Source organism: Rhea americana, unplaced genomic scaffold (assembly GCF_003343005.1).
Source record: "Rhea americana isolate MKP2758 unplaced genomic scaffold, rheAme1 scaffold_83, whole genome shotgun sequence".
Classification (NCBI taxonomy): Eukaryota; Metazoa; Chordata; class Aves; order Rheiformes; family Rheidae; genus Rhea; species Rhea americana.
In genome coordinates, this window is record NW_028187012.1 from 508,715 (window position 1) to 534,684 (window position 25,970).

The following is a 25,970-nucleotide window of genomic DNA, read 5'->3' on the forward strand; positions in this document are numbered from 1 at the left end:
GCCACAAAGCCCCTACCAGACAGGCAAAGGAAAGCGTACATTTGTCAGGTAACTCACTCTTGCATCTCCTCCTCCAGTTTTACAAGAGGCACAGATTTATTTTCCGTATTTATAAGCCAGATTCTTCCTTGCAGACCAGGGACAGCCCACAGAGCTCTATGCAGATTTGCCAAAAATAATTACTCTGGTCACTTAGCAAAGCGGAGGAGCTGTCATCTAGAAATCTATTGCCTAGCAACAATTCGCTTACCCTTCTTTTCCTTGCTCTGAAGCAAACATTACTTGCCCTCCCGCTGCTCCCTTTAGATTTATTGGCTTTCTGGATGCTGGCRGAAACAACCGCTCACCTCAACAGGGTTCAGCTTTACGTCCCAGCCCCACTGGAGAGCATCGACGCTCACCAGAACTGAGCATAAAACCCTTYGGGGCACTGATGGGGGTATTTTCTTTGCTGTTTAGGTCCCAGCGCACGTGGCAGACACCTAGGATAGTCCCAGAAAATACTAGCTGTCCAAAGACAGTGCAGCTCCTGCCTTTCCTAAAATAGCCCGACACTAAACATAGATCAGTATGACTTCAAATAAAACCCTCAAAGTGACAATTCTGGGCAAACGATGTTCTGGAGTGGTAGAAAATGGGGAGAAGAGGAGGAAATAAAGCCAGTTATATCAGAGGAAATTATAACAGCAATGTGAGAACACACCCACAGCCATAGGATATCTAATTTTCCTCAAAGGTTTTTGATTAGTGCAAATTTTCTTATTACCATAATGTCATAGAGTTGTAAACTGCATTTTAATTTTGTTTCACGTGAAATTATTTAGACAGTGATTTATGGAAAAGAACTGTACTGCTCCTCCTCCCTCTACACAGGCAGAAGAATTTGCTTTTTAGCTGATAATCGTCATCGGCGTAAAGGGGTTTCGTTATTGCTGATGTTCTCCGAGAAATACTTTTGATATTTGAATGATTTCTTTTGCTAATAACTGTGTATAATATTCCAGGAAGATCYGGGCCATGTGAAAGCTATCCCCAAAGATTAATTTAGCGCAGTACAACTTTTGCCGCCTTCTGCACCACCCACCTCTCCCCGCCGCGCTACACGAGGCAAGCCGCAGACCTGACAGCTGTCCTTACTCCCAGGGGCAGCACAGCTGTTCAGTGCCAGCTCCTCCAAAGCCAAATCTACATAAGTGATGATTATCTAAGATGATACAAATACCTTATATTCACCCTATGGCACATCTGTGCTGCTGCACGGAGTAAAATTACCTATAGGCTGCATCTATATTTGTCACTGCTTGACATGCATGTAATAATAGATATATTCTGAAAGTTTTTTCAGGTTTAAGAATATCAAAAGATCCTCATGCTAAATTTCTTTTCAGCTAGACAGACATGACTTTTAAAATGACCATGAACACAYAGAAACTTGCACACATCTTTTGAATTGTGCCCGTGCTCAATCCCTAAGATCCAGCCCCCCAAACCACTAGGCACTAGAAATCAATCTTTGCTTTAAGCGCTGTCATATGCTAGTCTTGAAATATACCACCTTGAGATGGGATTTTAAATTGAGTTACATTTGAGTGATTTAATATCCAGCGTCTCAATCAGCCAGTGAACAAAAGAGATAAACACGAAAAACATAAATAATCTATATATTAACATTTGGTACTGTGATTAATGGAGCGCCTTTTGAATACCAGCACAATGCCCTTGAAACCATTAGCTATTACCTTTTAGTCTATGCTTGCATTTTTTAGAAATTGTTTCAAATTCAAATTTTAGGTGATGCTATCAACTGATTTCAATGTAGTTGTTACTTTATTGTTTGTCATAAAATGCTTCAGTCTAAACTAAAATATCTTTTCCTAACAGCCTTGTGTCTACCCATTTGGCAATGATTTTATCTTTTGTTTTTAATGCCACAAAAAATAACACATTGTCCTTGGTCATGTGCCAGCATCCTAGATTATTTCAGCTGGAATCTGAACAGCTTGGGGAACAGTGTTTGGTCATTAGCTATTGCTGAAGAACCTGGAAACTAAAAAGAAGAGTACAAATACTTGCTCTCGAACAGGTCCTGTCATTACATGGCACCTGGGTTTTTGTTTTGTGTTTTTTTTTTCCTCTACCCCCCACCTTTTCCTTGTGTTTTTCCCCTCAAAAAGAAAATGGCAGTTAATGAACTAAAGAGTTGCAGAAAATCCCTTGACTAGTCCCTGGTAGTTATAACTATTTTAACAGATATTAGTTAAAGGTCCTAGAATTTGCCCTTTTCTAAACTACTTGGAGTATATATACATATTAGTGTATGTCTTCACGGCATATATACATACATACATATATATACATATATATATATATATGTATGTATACACACACACACACACACACATATATATAAATAAAAGCAAATGTTTCTAGAGGGCAATATTACCATGGCTCCTCCATCTCAGGAGCTGAATCTAGTTTTTTAAGATCTTGTGACTGTTCTCCAGTTAAACTGTTTACTTATAAAATAGTATTTCAGGTAACAGGCATCTACCCACAGATTTAAGGATGCCCTCTTAAATGTACTTGAGTTTCCACAGCAACATCTAATGTACATCACATGAATTACATTAAGTGCAAATGCACATTATAATGCATTCATTATCTTAGATGTTCATAAGATAAGGCTTGATCCAKCACCATCGAAACCTATCGGAGTTCTACTATTGCTTCAAAAAGAAGCAGAAACATACTCATGTTCAATTATCAAGTCTAAATACAGACAAGAAATTTGAAATATTTTGAATATAATGCCATACTGAAAAACATTAACCTGGAAGAATCRAGTTTACATTCAGAATGAAAAATGAACAGAAGACAACATGGACATTAAAATGGGGTAAAGATAAGGCAAACCAGGCATGAATATTGGCAGGAATAAACCATATTTTGCAAAGCTCCACCTTATCAGGCACCCTGATGTACACCGCTTTAGGGATACATAGCAGCAGAAACAAGCAAAATACAGATTATGCAAAACTTCAAAAAAAGCACTCTTAGATGGCACAAGAAACATGCATGAAACAAAATAGAACATTTCTATTTCCTGCCTGCTTCGTGTTTCTCACTAACCTCAAGTGCCCTCCAGATTTAGGTCACAGACTTTGAAGGAGTTCAGGAAAATTTCTCTTCCACCAACACAGCTTCTCCTCTCAAGCATGCGGTCTCTTCTCTCTTTTGCTGTCATGCCGTACTCTGTTCCAATCTTTTTGATTTTCAGGCTGAGAGAGACTCTTTTACTGATAAACTTCAAATTCACACGACTCACCGGTCAGCCTCAGTCTCCATTTGACTGATTTCTGACTGAGTTATTACGCCGGCAGTCTGAACCCGGAGAAGAGAAAATGGTGAGCCTTAAGTAGCTGACGTTTTTTCATTCAGTGCTGCTGCATTTGATCAGATCCCAACAACCCCATTAAGGACGATGTTGTTGTTTATTAAGAGATTTTCRTTATTACCCCATGTTGCTCTTATCTACGACTCAAAAACCTCARTGTCAGAACCCAAATTCTGCTGGACCTAGACCTGGTATCAGCAGCGCTGGATTGCCCCAGACCRCTCTGCACCCAACTGTGCATCAACATCTGCAACAGGCATGGACAGGGACTGGCCCATTCTCACTACCAGGAATGCTGATGGAGCAGAAGAGGACTTGCTTGGTCTCTTTGAGAACTACCAGCATCACTAATCCCTGCACCAGTTTCCAACAACGGAAAACCCCATTTCCAAAAATTTTCTGTGCAGGCAAAGCATAACAGGGTCAAGTACATCCAYATCCAAGCTCAGTGCATTGCTTAACTTCTTGTTCCTGCCCTTTGTTTCAGTTGCAGACAGTACATGAACAGCAGCTGATTTTGTTCATTTTCAGAGATTTTTGTAACGCAAACTACCTTCAGCTTATTGTATTAAGTTAGCTTTTGTTTTGAGCCTCACACTTGCTTTAATAGCAACCAGTCCGCACAGTGTGTGAGAAGCAGCAGTGGGGAGGGAAAAGAGCCTGCCAAAAATGAGAGGCTTAGGCCATATGGAGACATCAAGGGATATCTCTGATGTGGATGCTGCCAGCATAGCTTCTTCCTCGCTGTCTGGCATTTCTGCAAGCCACCTTACACTCGAGAAACTCTCCCGTGTTTTGCTAGGGAGCACGAGGACTGTTCTCCAGTAAACGAGACAGTGAGCTCGGTCTTTTCCAAAATGCCTGGAGAACTCAGTGAAAAATAAAAAGCAGATCTAGGGTTTTCCTGCAGCTGCCAAACAGCCAATTCCAATGGCAGACCCAGACACCTGCGCATAAGCCTCTCTAAAATTAATGGGACAGCAGAGAGGAGCAATGCATGAAATAGGGGTAAGTGGCTACAGCAGGCACAAGAAACCAGAGTAGAATTACAATCAGAGCAAGGTCTCCCTGTACCAAGGTTAAGCATTTTACTATTCCTGAGATGGAGTATTTAAATCCATGCTCATTTGGCATCTATGCCCTAATTAAAAGTTTTGACCCACTCACAAACAGCCATAATACCATCCCAGCAAACAGGCAAGGCTGAAAGACCAGAAATTGCATATGGAAGGGAGCTGGAGTAAAGCAGTTCCAAATGAAAATGTCCAGACAACTATCCATTCCCATCTGATTTCCTATGGGTAAGAAAACATGCCACGACTAATCCAGGTCTTGGAAACACAGCATAGCATGGCCACAGCTGTAAGGCTTTTCTGGGGGAAGGCGTCCTTGGTGAGCCGAGCAGACGGGTGTGGGAAACACCTCCCACACTAATTTTTCCTCTAAGTGTTACTCTCCCACAGAACTGAACAATGCAAAGTTWCGTGCCCCAGATGGCTTCGGGTTTAATTAGTTGGCAGAGAGTGATACAATTTCTGTGGGATTACGCATTCATGACGGGCACAACATTCTGCTTGAACTGATTTCCTGACAACTGATCAAATGCTGAAAGATCAAAAGTTCATTTTGGAAAGTATTACGTTTACTTAAACAAAAGCTTTCCTCACCAGGTGCTTGCTCTGTACTCCTGACTTCTACAAAGCCCATAAATGCTCACTTGTARCACTGTACAGATCTGCTCCTGTATGCGTTATTACTTACAATAATGTTACTTATAGCATTATTTAATATTCATATTAAAGCACTACTGCTAGGATTGGATTCTCACTGCTAAGCACTGTGCAAATATACTGAAATGACCTGTCTTTCCTTTACCATRCAACTTTAACTTTTCTATAGCTAGATAAACCATTGTTGACGATTATTCAAGGTATAACTCTCAAATATCATTGAATAAAGTGAAGAAAGTGTCTCATGGTCTTGAAATCACTGTTTATTCCAGCAAAAGCGTGTCTTTGCAGCCCAGCAGGTGGAAGTAACTTCAGCACACAAATGCTGTTATTTTCAGCATYGTTGGTATGTAGCTAGTCACACTAGCCTTTCCAGATAGTCTCTGATAAAAACGCTCTTCACCGTACATCGGAAATGAAACCATCACATTAGGAATAGCGATCCACCTTTTTGCAAAGTAAAACTTTACTCTTGCATGTGAATATTAAAGTTGTGATAAAAACAACATCCTACAAYATCTGACAATTTCATCCTACATAAAAGAGGAATATAGGAATCTGCTTAAAAGCACAGAGATTCTAATACRCCTAACAGGGAGGCAAAGAGATCTGACTACCGTAAAAACAAACCACAAATCTGGAAATACTTTTCTTCAGCTGCTTAAAAACCCTTACCTATTTACTGTAACATTTTCACTCTAGCACAGTCCAAGAACGCCAGTCGTCGTTCAATGTTTGCATGGATGCAAACAATTACCTGGACAGAGGGAAAGAATAATACCATGGAAAAGTCTAGCAGTAATTTCTGTCTCCAGTAACCACGGAACAGCAGCTCTACACACTAAACCGACAAACAAAAGCACAAATCCTGACTGTAAGCAAGTGCTTTAATACTTCTTCCATTTCATCCTTTCAAATTCAGTAACACCAGCTCTTTTAAGATTTTTTTTTTCTTTTTTCCCTTAGGTGATCAGCAAGCTTATTTTTGGCGAGCTGCCTTTAAAACAGGAGGGCTGCCATCAAAACATCTCTTCAGTGAACTTCTGCAAACCTACGGACAGATAAGGAGATGAATTTTGAGTGCTTAGGACACAGATTCCCAAGATTCCTGCATGCAATAAACTCRTCTTCCCCACAGAGGAATAGTTTCTCTGCAGATCCACTTCCCAGCCACATGGTAAGAAAGCAGGCGAGGCTATTTCCACGCGTGTTGGAGCGGTCACAGCAGCCAGCATAGAGACAGCTACTCCGCTCACTGAGGTGCGTAAGACATAATTCATTATTTAGGCACTGTTTTAAGACATGTAAGTTGATACTGAAATGTAATGCAGGTGCAATTTGCCTCCACTCCATTTGAACAGGCACAGACAGAACGAAACCTCGGGAGACTTGCCCCTTCGCATCGAATTTCAAGTCCGGAAGAACGGAAGGGAGAAAAGCGGGTTCCTGTGCAATCCCTCAGCACCAGCCCCACGGCCACCACGCGCCCTGCAGTCCCTTGCAGAACCAGCACACGGGAAGTATCGGATCTGAGGCACTTTCCCCGAAAGAGTCCGCAGCAAGGTGTTACGGGATGCACAGTCAGCCGACCTTCAGGCGAGCCTACGGTGAGCAGTGCAAATGCCTGGTGATTTCCCGCTAAGCATTATCATTAAAATACTTCTGAGCTGTTAAAGCATTTGTAAGGTGTTCTGTAAAGATATTCATTAGACCATCCAGAGTATTAAATGTCCCTGAACTTTGGAAAGTGGGAGGCTTAAGAGCTTCATTCATGTTTGCTGCTTGGTTTGTGGGTTGACTATTTCGTTTTTATTACCCCACAAGGTACAGAGAAAAACTTAAAATAGTCATCRCTTCCTGAGCAGAAGTCTGAAGGCGCCTAGAAAAGAATCTGCCGAACTGCAACCTGGTCCAAATATTTATATATTCAGGAAACATTAGTCTTCAGATGTATACTACAGAGTCTGTACAGATGCTTTCTTTGGCAGCAGTGTTGCATGCTGTAATTTCTCATTAGCAACAAAGTTCTCAACTACAGTCCAGCTCAAAAAAAACTGTAAATAAATTTTACATTAGGCATTTTGTTCCTCAATTATTTTCACATGTTGCTAATAAAGCTTCCTGCTGTGAGGACTGTTGGACAGGACTGTGTCCAAGAACAGACCATGTGCTCTTATTTGATTTTCCACAGAAAATGAATGACCACATCTAATTGTGGTTATAATGCGCAACGATGGCTTAAAAGAATATTATGTCATGTAATTTGAATGATAGATTACCATTATGCAGTGAAGCAGTTAAACATGCTCTTGACAGGTCAGTGAAGCTGAGGTTTTAGATTTTTAAAGAATAGTTTTATAAATTCTCCATTTTTAGTACACTTATACTGATAAATAATGCTGGTGATTGTTGCCATCCACGCTGTTATTTATTTCATTGCTGCTTCTCTACCAGAAGCACTGAGATACATGGGGATTATGGGCAGACTGCAGAAGTGGAGGCAGAGATTAAATTCCTACCATTTCCCACATTCCAGTCCTAACTCGTACTTTCGGCCACTTCTAACTTCCACCGGCTCTAACTGCTTTGGACTCTGCTTAGTGCTGCCACTTTTCTATGAAACGTGCATTTACGTTAAGAAATAAAATAGCTCTTAGGAAATATTTCAGCGGGGTTTGCTTCCTCATTTTTTCTCGTAGAGGAGCATTACCTCGGGTGACATCGTTTCTGCAAGGATTATTGCAGCACATAGGTTATACGGAGGTGAAAACAAGGGTTATTAGTTTATTAGCATAGCCTTGCCCCTGCAGTCYGCACCATGAATATGTGCCACCATCAACCCAGGGCCTCCACTCTCCTCATTTCTCTGGCGGTTGTCCCATACYGCCCAGCCAGCGATGCTGTACTGCCTGGCCATAGGAGGCAAGGAAAGATTTGTCATTTTGGCCTTTTATACTAACCTCTGCTTGGTGGTTATTGGATCCTACAGATTCCCTTTCTTTCCTCAGTTGCCTGTGCCAGCCCTCACTGAAGGCTTTGGATGACAAATACCTGTAATCACGYCGGGATTCCCCGGTGCTGCTACTATTGAAGTTAACAATGATGCTTTATATAAATACACACAGCCAGAATTTCTTGCATCTCAGCTACGTTATGAGCAGATTTGAAATTCCTACTTATCCTAATTCCTGCCGACTATCAGCAGTATTCTCAAAGYGATAGCCCCGTTTTCTCTAGTGGAGAGGGCAGACCTTATACGCAAAGTCATCTTCATCAGGTTTGTTGTTAAATATTAATGTCGAAATTAAGCAAGGTTTAAGCACTGGGCTTTAAGATTTATTTTTCATTACCTCTGCTATAACAAACCTTTATTAATATGCTGTGAAATGAGAAATCTACAGCATCACTAATAAAACCTTTTAAGTGGTAATCCTTCCGAATCCTCCCTAGTAATGGCTGAGCATTTGCAGCCCTAAACCAATGAAATTCACACACTCGGCAATGGAGTGCTGGAGCGATTATTACAACATTTTTTCCAAAGTACCTTAGGCTTTAGATGATTAGAGCATAGTCTTACGTTTTAAACTTTCTGCCAACAGCGAGGCTTTAAGTTGAGTCGGATTGTGGATAAATTGTAGCCTAATGTACGTTGACAGTTTAATAACAGGGGTTACTATCCTTAGTTTGCTTTATGATGTAATACATCTTTATAGGAGTCCCCGGAGAGTTCCACTATGATTTTCAAGGCAGAGAGAACTCAATAAACTAAAATACTCCGAGTAAGGTTTCTATTTCCTGTATACTTTGGAAATTTTCCTGAAAAATAAATAGGTGCTACAACTTTTAAAAGTTTTTCTGACATGACTTTTTGTTTTTCTTGTCATGTAATAGATTTTAAAGGTACATTTCATATAAAGTTCTACTTTTTTTTAAAGTTCCTTTCTATAATAAATGGTCTTATTTTTCAGATCTCTAGGGGAATTTCCTTTTCTATAAAACACTGTAATTGGTTTTCTTTTCCCCTCTTTCAATTCTCATTATACATGCATTTAGATCATASAGTTTGCAAATGTTTTCTGGAAAAGGTCACATACATTTCAACTAATTATTCCCCATGTTTTGACAAATATATGTGTCATAGTGGTTAAGCGTCTAGCAGCACACATCCAAATAACAAAACCAAGTATAAAAATYCTTCAATAGCTTTCATTTCATTTTTACAGGTGATCAAGAAAAAAAATGAATAGGAAGGGAAACAAAATACTGTTTTTAATTAAATATGAGASTAATTGAAAATAGCTGAAAGGGTCTTCAATCCACTTTAACATTAAATCTTAGGGACTCGGTTGTAAATTTTGACAATATTTCTGCAATACTAGCATTTAGAAACTACTGAAAAGGAAATTTACTTATTTAACATATTTCTCTCCAGGTTGTACACAAAGAGATGTTAATTTTTGAAGCGTAATTGCTTTTTTTCAAAATTACGCCTACAGACAGTGTGTGCAAAAGCATTTCAGTCTGCGAGCGCGTGATTTGCTGCGATCGCGTGGCCTCAAGCGTTTGCCTAACGGGTCGGCGGTTCTCTAAATAACACGGTCTTCCTTGCCATAGCAAACAGGCTGACCACACGAAGCCTCCAAGAGAGCTGTACGAAGCACTTGTAGTRCGACTGACTCGTACGCGTCACGCTGCTACGTGCACCCGGGTATTTGTGACGCCCTTTCCGCGCACGCTGCGTCAACAGCAGCTCGCTCGTGGGAACGTTTGCAGAAAGCGCACAGACGTAGGCATAAGAAACGCTGACGCAAACGCGTGCTGTTTGTCAAACAAACGTTAGCAAATACTTCCATAAAGTACTCGTGAGCTCTAGTTTCCTGTTAAAATAAACCTATTGTAAAACACGCCTCATTAGGAAATTCCTGAAGGACATATGGTAAGACCACCGGCACAGCAAAGGTCGACCAGTGTGATTACAGGCACTCAATAAAGACAAAAAGCAGAAGCTGGAAGATGTGACCTAAAAGGTCTCTTCACTATCACTTTATCTACTCCCTTTCATCGTCCTTCTGCTGAATCAGGATAAGCGCCGCAGCCAGCGAGCTTCCTGCAGCCTGCYGTGCCCCTGCCAGGAGAGCGCTCAGCTCAGCTCTTGTGCGGTCGGGGCCCCGCTGGCCTTCTGCCAAGAGCCCGCCGGCCATGCCTAATTGACGTTCGCATCTACACACGGTTTTATCCCCAAAAATACAAGYGTGCACACGACCGTGACATTTGCTTAGACTAGCACTGCTGACGAGAGATAATCCTCATTGCTTGAAATCCCCRAAAGGCGCTATGTTAGTTATCGCCCTGCCTTCACCGTGCACCCCACGGGTGGCATTTGACTGTCCTGTGGGCTGTACATCAAATGACAAACCTCCACAGCACCAGAACCACCCAGGGCTAGATACTGGAAGGTATGTAGGAAACAAGGTGTGCAGATGGGCACCAAGGACGGGTTGAAAAGCAGGTCCTTCAACCCCACCARCTGCTGTTGACTCGCAGCATTGTTAAACGTCTGGTCCGGTAACCCAAACCCTTGGCAGCCTACTGCAGCTTCCTAGCTTTGCTCCTTTTTTAACCTGCTACAGAAACACGGATCCTGCCTAGTCCCGTGCTAGATGTGAATGAGACAGCTCCCAACGGTGCCGATGGGTTTGTTGAATGACTGGCAGCCTTCAATATTATTTCTGCGACTGATCATATTCCTTACTCAGCCTGCAGATCCCAAGAAGGATGCCAAAAAAGCGTGCTATGCTGAAGGCAAATTTAACTGGGAGAGACTGCGGSCTTTATGCTGGAAGTTATTATTGTTATAAACGCCATTTTTCCTGACAAGCAGCCAGCGCACAGGCATGCACGCACACCTCCCCCCGCTTTTATTACTGCATTAGACATATGCTTTCAGACCTACGTGCATCACATGTGTGATCAACCTCCCTCTTGATCAACAAGACGGCTAGGGCCACAACTTATTACTGCTKCAGCTCCAAGGCTATCTGGGAAGAGGCAGTAACACCTCGCACCTCCTGTGAATCATTACAGCGGAGGAACTGCAGGACTCAGTTGATCAGTCATCACTAGGCTACACACTGCGTATCTCATCTTCCCTCRCCAATATTATGAACATGTACTTCCAGGATCAGCTCTCAGTTCCTGGATCAGGAAAAGAAAAAAAAGTGTTGCTTTCAATACACAGTAGAAAGTGAAAAAGGYGGCAACCAATTAAAAATTAATCTTGGAAACAAGATAGAGCTGCTGCAATTTAACTGTTCATTCCATTTCATAATATTTATAGCAAGCCTAGAGGAAAATAAATGTACATTATTAAGCAGCAGGCTACTTTAAGCTTTCATAGGGACTTTTTAAAGATTATTTCAAAGTACAGTATGAACTCAAATCTCACAACAGCCCATTTAAATCCTGGAGCACAGAGAGGTTAAATGTTCAGAATCACAGACCAGCACAGTTCAAAACCAAAGCTAAATCTTGCCTCCCAGCTGAAACTATCTATAACTGTTAACATCAGCATTTGAGCTGGCTTAATATTGTTACTTAAGAACAATTTCAGTTAAAAACTAGGCTTTTCACAGAAGAAAATTATGTATTGTAAACAAACCCTGTAGCTTGCGCTACATTAAAAAAGACTGAAAGCAGGGAAACTCTCAAATTCCAAATTTTAATGTAAATACATTACATCATTAAAAGCATTCAACACCTATAGACAGGATAGGCTCTTCTAGATGCATCTATCTGTGACAGGAATTAATTGTGGGAGATGTTCGGAGGCRCTAATTGCGGGAGCTGCTTATTTGGGTTTTTTTTTAAAGGATATCTTATGGGTCAGATTTTTTCCATTACTAATTTTACTGTACAGCAAACTATTTATCAGAGATTCTTCTAATATACATGAGCCTAAGTAATAGSAGCATCAGACTCTGCAACGTGCAATTTCTCTTGGTAAATATTCTCAGCCTTGTCCCTGGAGCTGAGAGAGTTTTCGGCAGACACAGTGAATCAGTGCCAGATACCTGACCCACTGATCTTTACACTCCTTTCTCCATTACTAGTAACAGCTGATAGATCTGCTTTGTTGAGAAGAAATAAAAAGCAAACAGTGCAGGACTCGCTCATTCAAAATATTTATTTGGGCTGCAGAAGCTATCATCRTCACTGAGTCGTGGCGAACCAGGGTCCTATTTTAGCCAGCACRTGAGACAAATACAACACGTACAGGTTACTTTCACAAGATTTGAAAGATCCRGTCAGTCTCAATATAAGTTGAATCCCACAAGCAAACATAAACTGGGATCGAAGATGGGAGCCCTTTAGACCCCCAAGTATCGCTACACTATCCAGGAGTACATACAGAAACCAGAGAAGTGAGTAGCAGGGCTGCAGAAAAAGGGTTCTCTATAAATACTTGGGTCACACAAAACAACATGGTTCAGAATAAGATGTCGATGCATCAAATATGCAAACGATTAGATTACAATTATAAAAGTCACTGCAAAGCATTAAAGACATAATTGGCAGAGCTCCTACCAGTTAAAACTGCTAATCTCCAATATGCATCAGCTCTAGCTTGGCTTGTCTTGTTAGGTAAACAAAATGTGTCTTGACTGTCATTGCCATAAAATATTAATGCACTGGAAGTCTCTAAACCTTGCTAAGCATAAGGCCTATTATCACACTTAAGAGCAAAGCAATCTAATAAATCGCTGGCTGTATAAAAACTAAGTCAGCTGGCAGAGACAGTAATCTCCCTAAGGGATAGTAAGAGCCTAATCTTCAACTACAGCAGCTGCAGTTCCAGAGAAATTATGTTTCTGCTGCTCAGTAGAAATACATTTGTGCTGAATTCTGTTATTTAAACTCTAATGGAATCATTAGGAGTATCCATACATTATCGGCAACACAAAATTAACTAACAAAATCATCTGTGGCATAGGCTTATTACAGTCATCTTTTTTTCATTATTATTATGCTTCATTTTTGTTGGTGGTGGTTAGGTCCAAACTAAAGCTAAACCGGATGCTACTAATACACATTTTCTAACAACATCAAGCCCTAGCTCATACATAAATAATCTTGTGTGTTTACTGAGCACTAAGATGATGTCCTTAATTGAAAACAACTTACTTGTTTGGCACTGGTTTGAGGTCCTTGAGGCTGTATTTAACCATAAACACAATATTGTCATATACTTYGTAATAGAACAGATAACATCATGATTATGTTATTTTTATGGTGTACTTAAGGAACATACTGTGGGATCCAAGAGAAACAAATCAGTAGAGACATACAAGACTGTACATACAGAAAGCACTTAACAGACAAAATATCTTAGCCAGGATATTATCAAAATTATTTATTTTACCTTTGGAATTAATAAGAAATTAGTCTATCCTCAGTATGGACTTGAATAGCATGAATTATGTCTTTAGACAATACTAAAAGACTTCAGAGGAAAAATGTGTACCAAAAAAAAAAATCTTAAAAAATATGCTACAAGTAAACATAGGTTGTTCCTGAATAGGGTTTTGATAAATGGTTATACAGCAAAATAAATTACTTCATATTGCGTTTGATTGCACATTTGCTATTAAATTCTACTTTAAATTGATATGAGTTATGTAGAGGGTAAGCAAGTTACTTTTTTTTTTTTTAGTCTAGATAATATGAAATCAAAATCATTCTTTTCTTGAACTCTAGAGTCCACCTCAGTGGGCCCCACATAAAACCATAGAATATGGTTGAGACTGGAAAAGACTTAGGGGTGTTTTTAGTCCAAAACTTGCTCAAAACAGGTCCAACTAGACCAGACTGCTCAGTGCTGTGTCCAGGTGAGTTTTGAGCATCTCCTAGGACAGAGATCTCACAGCTTCATCAAACAATCCAATATTTGATCATCCCCATGGTGAAAAAGCTTTTTTCCTCATATTTAAACAGAAGTCCTCATTTTCTGTCTGTTGCATCTTGTCCTATCACTCTGCACCTCCAGGAAGAGTCCTTCTCCATCCTATATCCTCCCATTTGGTAGTTGTAAAAAGCCATAATATGCCCCCTCAACCTCCTCTATGACTGCACAAATCCAGCTCCCTCAGCTTCTCCCCATACAACACGTTYCAGCCCCTTAACCGTTTTGGTGGTCCTTCACCAGATTTATTCCAATATGTCGATGCCTACCATGTAGTGGGGAGCCAAAACTGGACACAGTGCTCCAGGTGTAGTCTCAYAAGTCCTGAATAGACGGGAATTATCAATGTCCTCAGTCTGCTCACTACACTCTTGCTGATACATCTCTTTTTAACCTAAACTCCAACAGCTGAAGTCATCCAGGAAATCTGAATTTGGAAGCCATATGAGATTGTGCTAGGATTGACTCCTACAATTAAGGTGACTGTTCATGTAAAACTAGCTTTTGTTTTAAAGATTACATTACCTATACTAAAAAGTGCAAAAGGCAGGTGGAAGAATACAAGAGTGCATGGATGAGCATTGAAAACCCTGGGAGCAATGAAAAGACAGCATTAATACAATTACACCACTTTAAATTCCCTGGCACTGTTTTGTTATACTTTTTAGTTGTAAAACATATTTCCAGGATTTCTTCCCCTTATAGGGAGACTGAAAAAGGTCCTCYTCTTTCTTCAGAATGCATTTTTCCCTTTCTTAGCTCTGTCAATATTTTTTCTATGACATCCTGACCAGTTCATCAGCTTTCTGTCTTGAACTTAATTTTAAGTTTCCCAGAAAGGCTCAGAGACTGGAAAAAAGAGCTACTTATCCACTTAGGGACATCGGCTCATAAAACTACAAGAGAAATTGAGAAAGTTGGAGCTGCTTAGWTTCAAAATAAAACAGATGCATATAAAAGCAGATTTGGAACAGAAAGCATACATCAAGCGGCTCCTACGTGGCAGCATTCCTCAGAAGAACAAAGGGGCATGAAAAGACACTGAAAGGCAGCAGATTTTAAAATGATAAAAGGAAAGAAAACACTTCTTTTACAAAACCCTACCTGTAGAAATCATTGGCATAACATATCACTGGGAATGAGCTCTTAGCAGGATGCCAAGATTAGGCATTACAGTAATACTAGCTATGATTACTTCCATTTAAAGATCTTTAAGGTTGCAAAACCAAGCTCTCAGCTGTTCGGAAAAAACGGGACGCAAAGTTACTTAAGCAACCTTAATTGGCTCCCTTGTGCATATGCTTTATGATACAATCTTCATGATTACCTACCTACATGATTACCAGCTATTCCCTCAAATACCGGCAATTCATAACTTTCTCAAGTGCTTGACTTTTCACCCCTAATAATGACTTTGTTTCCTTTCTTTTCAATCGAAAAATAAAATTTCAATATGAGAATCTACAGGAACTCCAGGGTGCTGGAACACTTATTTCCACCACATGAGCATGCAGTACCCAAGCTAACGATGCAASCGGCTGCAATGGGAGGTGGTACACTACTAAGTCAACTTGTAAAAGAGGGACCGCACTTCTTGCCACTGAGTTTCACAATTGTTTGCGATGCCAAAGAGAAGGTGAAGTCTCTGGTTCTAGAGTCAAGCACACAGTACTGACCAGCCACATCTCTTAATTGTAGTAGTAAACTTCTCTAGCTCACGGCTCTGTACTAGCTCCATGCCTCCAGCTTCCCTATTCTGTGCCTCTCTCCAGCTCACTTACTCTGCAGATTCCAGTCGTCATTAAATTTTGGGTTACTTTCTCCCACCTTCCCTTTCCACCAGATCTGTTGGTCCCTACAGGGCCAAAAAATTTTTTTCTTTCTAGTCAAAAATTTTTCTGGAAGGACCCCAACACCATTATCTGAATCTTTCAGGATTTGTTTATGTTGTAAATAGGAAACAGAACTGGCAAAACGTGGCAACCTCTTGGCTCTCCTGGGAGAAGTCTTAGACCAGAGATGCCTGAGTACGAATGACTGTGGCAATTATCATGCAGATCAGTCATGCTGCCTAACGTCACTCTCACTGCAGCTGCTCCGGTCACAGTGAAGGATGAYTCAATGAACTCTCTCCTTCCATAATAACCATGCTTTGCCTAGGTATCTAGTTAAATATGTGGACCAGATAAAGGCAGTAYAATAGAGGCGAGGCAGAAGAATGATTTGTAATAATACTRTAGGCTCCATGAATAGCCTTCTCTATTACACTTCAGTCACAAGTCCTCMTATCTTTCCTGTCAAGTCTGACCCRTGATTTGCAAATGACGTTCTTTATTCATACAGATGCCTAGATAGTCAAAAGCATCAAGTTATTAGGCAGCTTTTTACTGAAGACTGACCTGGAAACAAACAGGGCTTCTGTGCTTTCATTACTGAGCAGTTTTATCAAGGTTGAGACACACCAGGCTACATTCTGATCCTGTTTACAGAGGCATAATAAACCCATCAGATTCAGTCCAGTGAGAAAGATGAGAATACGGCCCGTGAAGTCGAGTCACTGAGCAATTGCTTAATTATGTTTGTTTAAAGTAATAGCAAAACAGTGGCACCTGTCTCCGCAAAAGAAACAGGGAGCCTAAAAGGAGAGATTATTAATGTAACACTCTGCTAAAGTGCTATTTGTGTTAGGCCAGCTAAATGGAATCAATTTGTCAGAGACCCTGTCCTACTAGCTAGTATTTCTTTTCCATCAAAAGGGAGAAACTACTCCCAGCTGCATTTTATTCCCCAGGGTGTGAGGGAAATAATCCTGACACATCAGGTTCACTCTCCAATTCAGCCTCTCTTCTAAAAACAGACCAAAATAGTAGTACAGACTTCTTTAGCGCTCTGAGGTCTCATTTGTTTGGGGAGTAGGTGTTGATGATGCATTTCTTTAAGATTTACTGACTCGCATGTATAACTTGTATGCAGATATGCTTACAAAGCAAAGAAAGTGTCTAATATCAGTTGTTATCTTGATATTACTCATACTGCCTTGCTGGCCTCACTCTTGAACTTGTTCATGAATTCTGATATTTGCATACTGCATAGTGCTGATGAAGAAAAAAAAATTTAAACAGTTGCACTTGCCCTACCTTCACCCATAAACTAATCAGTCATTTGAAAGTGCTTCCTAAATAGCACATTCAAGCTCACTTTGGCCATCTTTTCCATAGATGAGTAACACCAGCTGATTATTTTTAACACCATAATCTGGTGTTCACTCTTAACAAATCTTCACATACCTGTGTACAATCAATTGAAAGAATATATGGAATACTTTGTGACACCAACTCTTCTTTAAAATCAGGGACTGGATTTAGAGGGGGTATTTGTTGCAACTACTATAACCATCAATCTTCCTTCCAAGTACTCTGGTTCTTCAAAAGTCTTTTAGATTCAGGACAACTTTATTGATTTCATCTCACCCATATTAGATTTCCTGCCAAGAGTCATCTATTCCCAAAAGATTATGTCAACAATGCTAACCCAGGATAATCTAAATGCAATGGCTTCCATTCAAATTCAGATGCTGAAGTGATACACGTTCCTCTCATAGTGATACAGTGAAACTTCAATACAGGTAAGTGAAGCTATCCCATTTCTAATTTGGGCTATATAGCTTTAATCACGTCTTACTAAGGATGTCAAGCTACCCTCATTCTATTTACTACTGTATCAGTACCCTTTTGCCTCTAGAATCCCATCTTTCTGCCAGATTCAGGCAGGCAGTTATTGTAGCAGTTAATAYAATGAAACAGCTGATAGTGCTCAGCCCCTTTGCACAAGGGAGAGCCATCAACTGTTCAGTAGTAATGGTCTCATGTTCAAAGGCTTCAGCTAGCACTTCTGAAGAACATGATTACACATTTGGATAACAACCGGATCTCTCTCTCTCTGTGTGTGTGTCTCTTGCAGCCAGGTGGCAGATATCAAGGATCTTGCTAGAAGTGCTCACCTGCACATCTGCATTCTTGATACAATACTCCTTAATGTTGGAAAAGAAGTTGAATTAGAATTTGGTTGGTATTTGATCTGGGCCACGTCTCCAAATGTATGTTTGAACCAGTGACAGCAAAAGGGAGAGGATAAAGCATTTGGAAGCACAAATAAACAAACAAGCTGTAACTGAAGAMTTCATTTCCTCCCCAGAAGGCTAGATGTTCTATCAGGTGGGAAAATAATTTAGTTGTTCTGCATTAACCTATCAATCAAATTTTGCCTCAAAGAATCCAGAGTAACCAAAGTAACCTCTGTACCCTGCAGTGTCAGATGGACTCCCGTACAAAAAACTGATACTCCCAAAACAACATACACRCTGCTACATGAAGAATCTCCCAGTTTCCTTAAGGCACAGAATCAGAATTAAATAGCTGCCAGAAACTGCAGGCTCAGTTCACAGTAGGTGACACAGCAACTTTTGCTAGCACCACAGTAAGTCTTACTACCTTTGCCTGTACATCAGTCCATACCTGTTCATATCTGTTGTGAAGTAGAGAAACAGTGCCCACACAGAGGACCCGGCCGAAACTCATTCACTCTACTCACTTCTCGAACATCGCAAAACAAGTAGTCTCTGAAATCCTGTGCACGCGATAYTGGCAATCTAAGCATGCTTTAGTGTTCTGTAAAGACATACTAAATATTATATGAGATAGCTAAAAACATTCTCGATAAACAACTTGCATCTAAAAAGTCTGATCTGAACTCCCATCTCATCACATTTTTAAGTGAAGTTGCTCTTCCCGTGAGCTATTTTAACAACTAGAAACAATTTTACACTTCACATTACMTACAGTGATGCTGTCAGCTTATCTGATCTAAAGTACTTTATCTTTAAAGAAGTTTCTTTTCACCTAAAGCCAAAAAAGGCAGTCTATTCCAGTTGGTATTGCCACAGTGAGAGCTGCTSTCCACCACCCACCACTGTCCTGGGCAGGCAACAGAGTGATCCCACTCCTCTCCTTAAGGTCTTTCCAGTTGCTGTTCCTGACATCTCCTGCTTACTGTGCTGCCATAGATATTCCCTRTTTAGCTGCATTAGTGAGTAATTTGTCTAGGAAATCAAGACAGTATTATCAGCAGTAGTCACAGAAAATACATTTAGACATCGCAAAAGCACAGCTTTTTTTGGCTCCAGAGCTATTAGTCATTTTCTACCCTTTGCTCAGCTTTCAGCTTCCAGGCTCTTCAAGACAACACTTCATTCCTATCATGAAAACCTGTTCCATACAACACGGATGGCCCATCTGAAAAGCCATTTTCTGCTTGCTCTGTGAAGTGGTACGCTGCCAGTTCTGCCTCAGTTTGAAAGTTTTAAAATTGAATACATTTTGCTGTAGCAGACACACACTTATTTTTAAAACTTTATTAAAAAACAAGTTTCTTCATCTTTTACCAGTAAATTTTCCACAGTTAAGCTGCAAGCATAAAGAACTGTTAGTGCTCCAAGTAAGTTCACTGGATGCACTCCCGTAACCTAGTCACTGAATCATCTGAGTAACTAATTACAGGATAAGTCTACAGTTCAATGCAGAGGAATGACTTAGTACATAAGATAAGAAAGATTTCACTTATTCGGATGCTCCCCACAGAATTCCAAGATATATTACAATCTATAGAGATGCTACCATATGCATGCATTAAAAAAAAGGGGGGGGAACTCCACATGCTAAGTATAAAGTTTTCTTGGAAATTTAGGACAAATTCTGGTATTAAAAGAATGATGCTCTGCTTCAAGAAACAGGAGTAGATTCATAGCAAAAGCACAAGCAATTCCACAAAACTTTGGAATGAGACCATGGTAAAACTTAGCAAGTGAAACGTTTTACTGAAAGGACAGCAAGCAGTACTTCTTAATGTCATGTTTTCAAAGGTTGTTTATATTCTCAGTTGATTAAGCAGTTGGTATAGATCATCCTATGTTTTAGTTGTGTAGATAAACTGATGTATTTGATGTATATCACARTAAGTTAACCTGTATGCTGACCACATTTGATTCAAGTAAATTCCATTTTCTGGTGGAAGTGGGCCTGTGCACATTCTTATAACTCAGACTTYGCATAGACCGTGACTTTATGTTACTGTATTCTTTTATTGAAATATTTTATTTTATAAAGAGATAAGCAATATTTACTAAGCCTTTGTTATGGAAACCTCTTCCCCAATAGAAAGCATGGTAATCATTCGTAGACAGAATGTTCAATTTCTCTTGCAGTCTCAAAAGATACAAAGTATTCATAGGAGTTTGTTTAGAAAACCRGTTAAGAAATACTGCATATTACATACTTCCTGAGATACACCCATGCAAATTTTTCTGCTGCCTGGTTTAATTAAATGACCGAGGGTGATTCCCTCTAACCATTTTTTTTGAAAGCTATTCAATGACAGATATGAACCTCAGAAGCAGGCAGGCAAAGTGCACTGCTTAGCCAGTCCCCTCTTCCTCCCTGCCAAGCCCCACGCACTGATTTCAGAGCAAATARTAGGCAATTTCAGAGCAAACAGTGGGCAAACACTGTGGATAAAGAACTCTGTCTACAGTTTCCCAAATTCCATATTCCTCAAGCTGATGAGCCCTTTCCAGCCTAGGAAATGTTTTACTACRSTCTTTACAAAGACCTGTAATYCTGACTAAATTMATTTCAGCAAGACAAAGCYYCYTKSMWKRAAWWMYWAMMWWWYKSMWKSSSYYYKRACCARCRAAGCAACTRTTTTACAATGCTGAAGGCCTGGTCAGAAAAAAAAGCATCATACCAAAATACTAACATTCAGCTATTTTTAGTTATTTTAACTTTTGAATACAATCACACTAAATGCAAGCCTGTTTTGCTGACAAAGGGTGTTCCACAYGCAACTGGAATGGAGAAACTTTAGTAAACCACTAGTTAGCAATTACATTCAGGCTTTTAGCTACCGCTGTTGAACTGAGAGTTGACAAAAAATAAATAAATAAATAATGGAAAGCGTTTGCATGAGACTCTTCACATTTTCTGCGATTCACACAAAAATCACCATTTCCTGATTAAAGAAAACTCGTTGCTGATTGCCGCAAAGTGTTTATGATACCTCCCAGCAACCCAGGCACTACTGTCACATAAAAGCTAACCTGGGTGGAAAGCCTGCTGAATCATTTTCTCATCCATGAGTTATTGAAAAAAATAGCTCAGCACACTAGGTCTACAGCTTCAAGATGAGATGGTTGCAAGTCCCCCTTTCAGAATGGCTCATTTCCCTTGAGAAGATGTGAATAGAGAATATGACTCCAAGGTGGTTCTTTTGCTTGCTTGCTTAGGATTTTTTTTTGCACAGTAGAAAAAACAGTTTCCACCAACATCACTGCTCTTTTGTCATAGAATTTTGTCATAAAATGCATGTGTTCTTATTCAGAAGATAAAAGTCTGAGATATAAGTTTCCAAAACAATCAGCACAAAACAACAGTCATCAGCGATGATTTGCCTCACTTCATCAGCAAAGGAAAATTGGTAGTGACGTGAACCTTGCCATCCCTGAGCAAGGCAAACATTTGCATGCTGAAGAGCCTCACAAAAGAAGTATTTTAATACCATTCTAATACTCTTTAATACCATTACAAAGGCTATGATTATTTTTTTTTTGGTGGGAAGGGGGACAGAGAAGAAAACTCTTGTCACTGACAAAACATTTCAGTCAAATGTTGAGGCTTTTGGTCTTCTTTGCTACTCCTTGACTATCCAAAGACAAGCATGGCCCCTCCCTCACTTGCCTCTGAAAAGCCRATACTCCGGCTGTAAGAATTGCTATAACCCACTATTACTCTGCCAAAACCTTGCCTTAAGGCCTATTTAAGTTAACATAGGCCTATACCATTGCTTGGGCTGACGTGTACACTTTCTCATTGCTTACTCACGAGTACCATAAACTCTATAACTCCTGTTTTGCTGACAGCTACAACTGTGGAAAATCGTTTTGCTGATACACAGAATTTTGCTTGTTGAAACAAAGCTGCTGCTGACACAAAAAAAGCTCTGACACAAAACCAGGAGAGGGTGACCTGAAACTAGGGTGACTTCACTACCTTACCAAATATATGTAAGGTATACTGACAAGGTCTATCATGCTTTGACCATGAGGGTGTAGAAGCTATGGAGAACTAATCCATAGATGCCATAACACTATCACTGTAAAAACAGTAGCCCTCCTCACCATCATTAGAGACAAGACATCATCTGTGAAAGTTCCCATCTCTCTTTATGAGGTTCCTATCTCTCCCATCARAGAGAACAGGATCTGGCTGTGACTTCTTCAGCTCAGGTGACTCAGGGAGTGGGTGTATTAATCRGTGATGTATGGTGTCAAAACACATACAGTTTATGATGTTTTGCTCTAGTTGCATCCAAAACATGCTCATTAGCAAAGATTTTCAGTGTGCTTACCCCTGCCTTCCACAGTCATCTTCATACCAAACAGCAACTCCTGTTGGCCTCATATAGCTTTAAATGACCTGCATCTGCCCATAAGCCCATGAGTCCTGACATTTAGGGGCTGCCAGGGGCTTCCTTTTTCCTATGAAGCCAGTTTCTCGTCACAAACCTGCAAAGAGGTATCGTATTTAGGGAGTATCCAAGGAACCACACCTATCTGATCCCAGATATATATTTGCCCAAAATAAAAACACTAGACCTGTGACTGACGCATGCAGATGAAGAGTAGAACTAAATACATACTAAATACATACACAAAAATTCAGCTTCAGTATTCCTCCACTTCAGTCTGAACTGTTCCTTAACAGTGTTGCTTTGAACAAAAGAATGAATGACGTACTTGGCATGGTCCAGATAACTGAATCCAGAAATACAGATAGGTCTCTTGCTTTTACAAGTCAGTCATTAAAAAAAAAAAGAAAAAAGAAAAGAAACCAAAACACACCGCACTACAGACATAGAATAAGAACCCATCTCTCCCTTTTTATCAGTACTAAGTCACTGTCCTTTGCAACAGTAACATTAGTGCAATAACAAATCATCGCAATCTATTTGTCTGTATTTTAGTCTGACTACCATAGAGATATTCCCTCACCTTGKTTTTTTTYCCCCTCAATTTTTATTATACTGAGATCAGTTTCTGAAATCTTACAGTTTTCTATGAGTTCTTGCCATAGCACATATTTGAATCATTTGACCCACGCTGCTAGATAGCATTCTTCAGAGAATATGTAGCTGTCAGAAGTGAAATTCCTGCTAACATCAATTTTAACTTGAAAATATTCTTTCACTATTATCCAGTTAAAATGCAGATAAAATGCATACATATGTAGACAATAGAGACAGCAAAAAAAGGCGATATATCGAGACAAAGCCTACAAGAGAAAAAACTTACTTGAATAGCAGGTCAGTAGGTTAAAATATAACATTAAATTCCATTAAGTTACTCTGGAAGCTACTCTATAATATGAGTAAAAATATTCAGAAATAGCAAAAAAAATCCTTTCTACTTCTACTTAGCATTTAAGGCAGATAAAGCACAAAAGTCAAGGGTGGCTAGAACCAGTCAAAACTTCAGCCTGTTAAAATACTTATGTATTGCTTGCATTGCAATGCATCACAGCGCACAGATTTAAATCTGAAACAGACCATTACAGCAGCTCTGAAATTTCTACTTCTTACGCACGAGTTTATTTGCAACGTATAGTAAAGGTGATATTAAGTAAATCAAGTCTTCAGAAACATATACATCTTAGAATAGCACACAGAGAAAACTTTTTGACTTTATTCCCAAAAATGCAGCAGGCCAATAAAATTTGGTATAGACAAAATACTACTTTTATAGTGTAGCRATCCAAGAGAAACTCCATCAACTGAACTTAAATTTATGCTAATTTTGGTGGAAACTACTTTAGCTGTATATAAAGGGAGTCCTTAGAACTCTTACAAGAACTAAAAAAAGAGGAGTAATGTATACAATAATGCAGAGAACYGAGAGCCAGGAAACAAGTTCTGAACCTACCTCTTCCAGAATGTTGATTTGTGACTTTTGGAGAGACATCTAACTCTTGGGCCACTTGTCTCCTCCTATGTCAAAAAAGTCATGATTACATGTCTTTGTAAAGCAATTTCACTTTATATATATCATGTTTAAATGCACATAACTAAATCCTAAGGCATTCAGAATTCATGCAAGCAACATTCTTCCCACACTCTGCTGGGAGAGAGTTCAGTATATATTAATGACAGCTCAAAAGCACCAGATTTTTGCCTTAAAAAAAAAAAAAAAAAAAAAAAAAAAACTATTTTGTACCAAATTAAAAAAAGAAAAAAAAAATCAAAAGAACATCTGTTAAAGCTGACTTGTAATTAGAAACTATGACGAGTTTTTTCAGTTTCTCCGTGTTTCATTTGTTCATTTCAGCTCTTTTCCCGGGAGCACTTTGGGAAACAAGCCCCGATTACCCTACGGTTTGTTACTGTTCTTTGACACATTAACCAGCACCGGCTCCTCACCAGAAGGTACCTGACCTGGAGAACGGTCAGCAGGGCCCAGAGCCGGTTGCCTTCCAGAAGGACTCTCCCACACGCTGCCCAGGCAGAGAAGTGGAGCACTAGGGTTTTTAAACACTGCTATCTTTCTCCCTATCTCGCTTATCCTCATTCCTTCCATCTTTTCTTCACCTTTTTTTTTTCTAGCCTGGAGAACAGGGAAGAAAAGAAAGGAGGAAAAATGTCAATGAGTATTTTCCAATTCCAAATCATGTACCTCAGAAAGAACATCCCCCAAATGAACAACTCTTCAGGTAGACAAAAGAAAAAAAAAATCTGTTCAGAGACTATTTTTACCACTGTTAATCTTAAAATGGGCCTAGCATTACATTCCATAATGGACTTCTAAGCAGGTGGCTACTGAGGGATTCGAGTTTCCTGGAGACATGCCATGCAATGCAGTGAAAGAGTTAATTTCCTCAAAATGGCCTCCAAAATCACCTGCTCCCTAAAACAGGACTGCCTCCAGCTAGCCAACAGCAGGAGGAGGAGGGAAGGCGTCTTAAAACCTTGTGGTACAAGTGCCCCATGCTTACAGGTGAAGGTAGATCCCTCACAGGATCTCCTGCCAAAACCACTCCGTGCGCGTGGGTGCCGTCACCTCACTTTCAAAGACTGAGGCAGCACTTGCCATTCCCCTCTACGAGGAGGCGAGGAAACGCCTGCCTCTCACAAGGCAGTTCCTCAGACACGCGGCTAGAGACTTGCCAATGGAGCAGATGCTCCGTATTCGGTCTCCGCTCGCCAGATGGGGATCCAGGTGGGACCCAGACCCCTTGTTGCAACGCGCTCTGTGAGGTTCTTGCTTCACAACTTGAAGAGCTGCAATTGCATTATCTCATCTCACTCTGCGTTCTGCATATTGGCTGTATGTAAGGAACCAGTTTGTCCATGGGGACTGTAAAAACTGGACCTTGACTAGATGTGGTTATGGTAGAGACTGCCCTCTCCACTTGTGCTGTTAAAAAGTGCTTTGGGTAGAAGRCTGGTCCAGAGAAAGAAAAGATTATTCTGGGGGCCTAATGCATAAAAACCTGCTCCTGGAATGGGGAAACCAGAAGTTTCGTCCCTAAAAAAGTGTAGAACTGTGTCCTCTGTTTTTCCAAATAGAGGACACAGCAGGTCTTGTCACTAGACCTTAYGTCAATGGGAGATCCCTTTCCTCCCCTAACTCTGTTATGATTTGATTTCTCATTGCTGGTGCCTTCTGCACAGAACCAGTTTGCTGACCACTAAGCAGGCTGCCAGAAAGCTTTTCAGATCAAGACCCATGGCAGACTACAACGTAATCAGGCTCAGATRAGATACCCAAGTAGGCAAGTGGTAACTG

General features: G+C 40.1%; 1 long non-coding RNA gene across 5 annotated transcripts in view; it reads left to right on the forward strand.

Moving 5' to 3' along the window:
• Positions 1–6,233: 6,233 nt before the first annotated feature.
• Positions 6,234–25,970, forward strand: part of LOC146585263 (uncharacterized) — a 33,870-nt gene continuing 14,133 nt past the window's right edge. The window contains exons 1-4 of one of the 5 annotated variants that reach the window (XR_014898020.1): positions 6,234–6,384; positions 6,486–6,731; positions 17,563–17,708; positions 18,044–18,455. This is a non-coding gene — a long non-coding RNA (uncharacterized LOC146585263). Of the gene's footprint in view, positions 6,385–6,485; positions 6,732–6,948; positions 7,277–8,132; positions 8,974–9,738; positions 10,029–17,562; positions 17,709–18,043; positions 18,456–25,970 lie in introns of those variants that run through there. The other 4 variants (XR_014898019.1, XR_014898018.1, XR_014898017.1 and 1 more) reach the window with 4 other exon arrangements.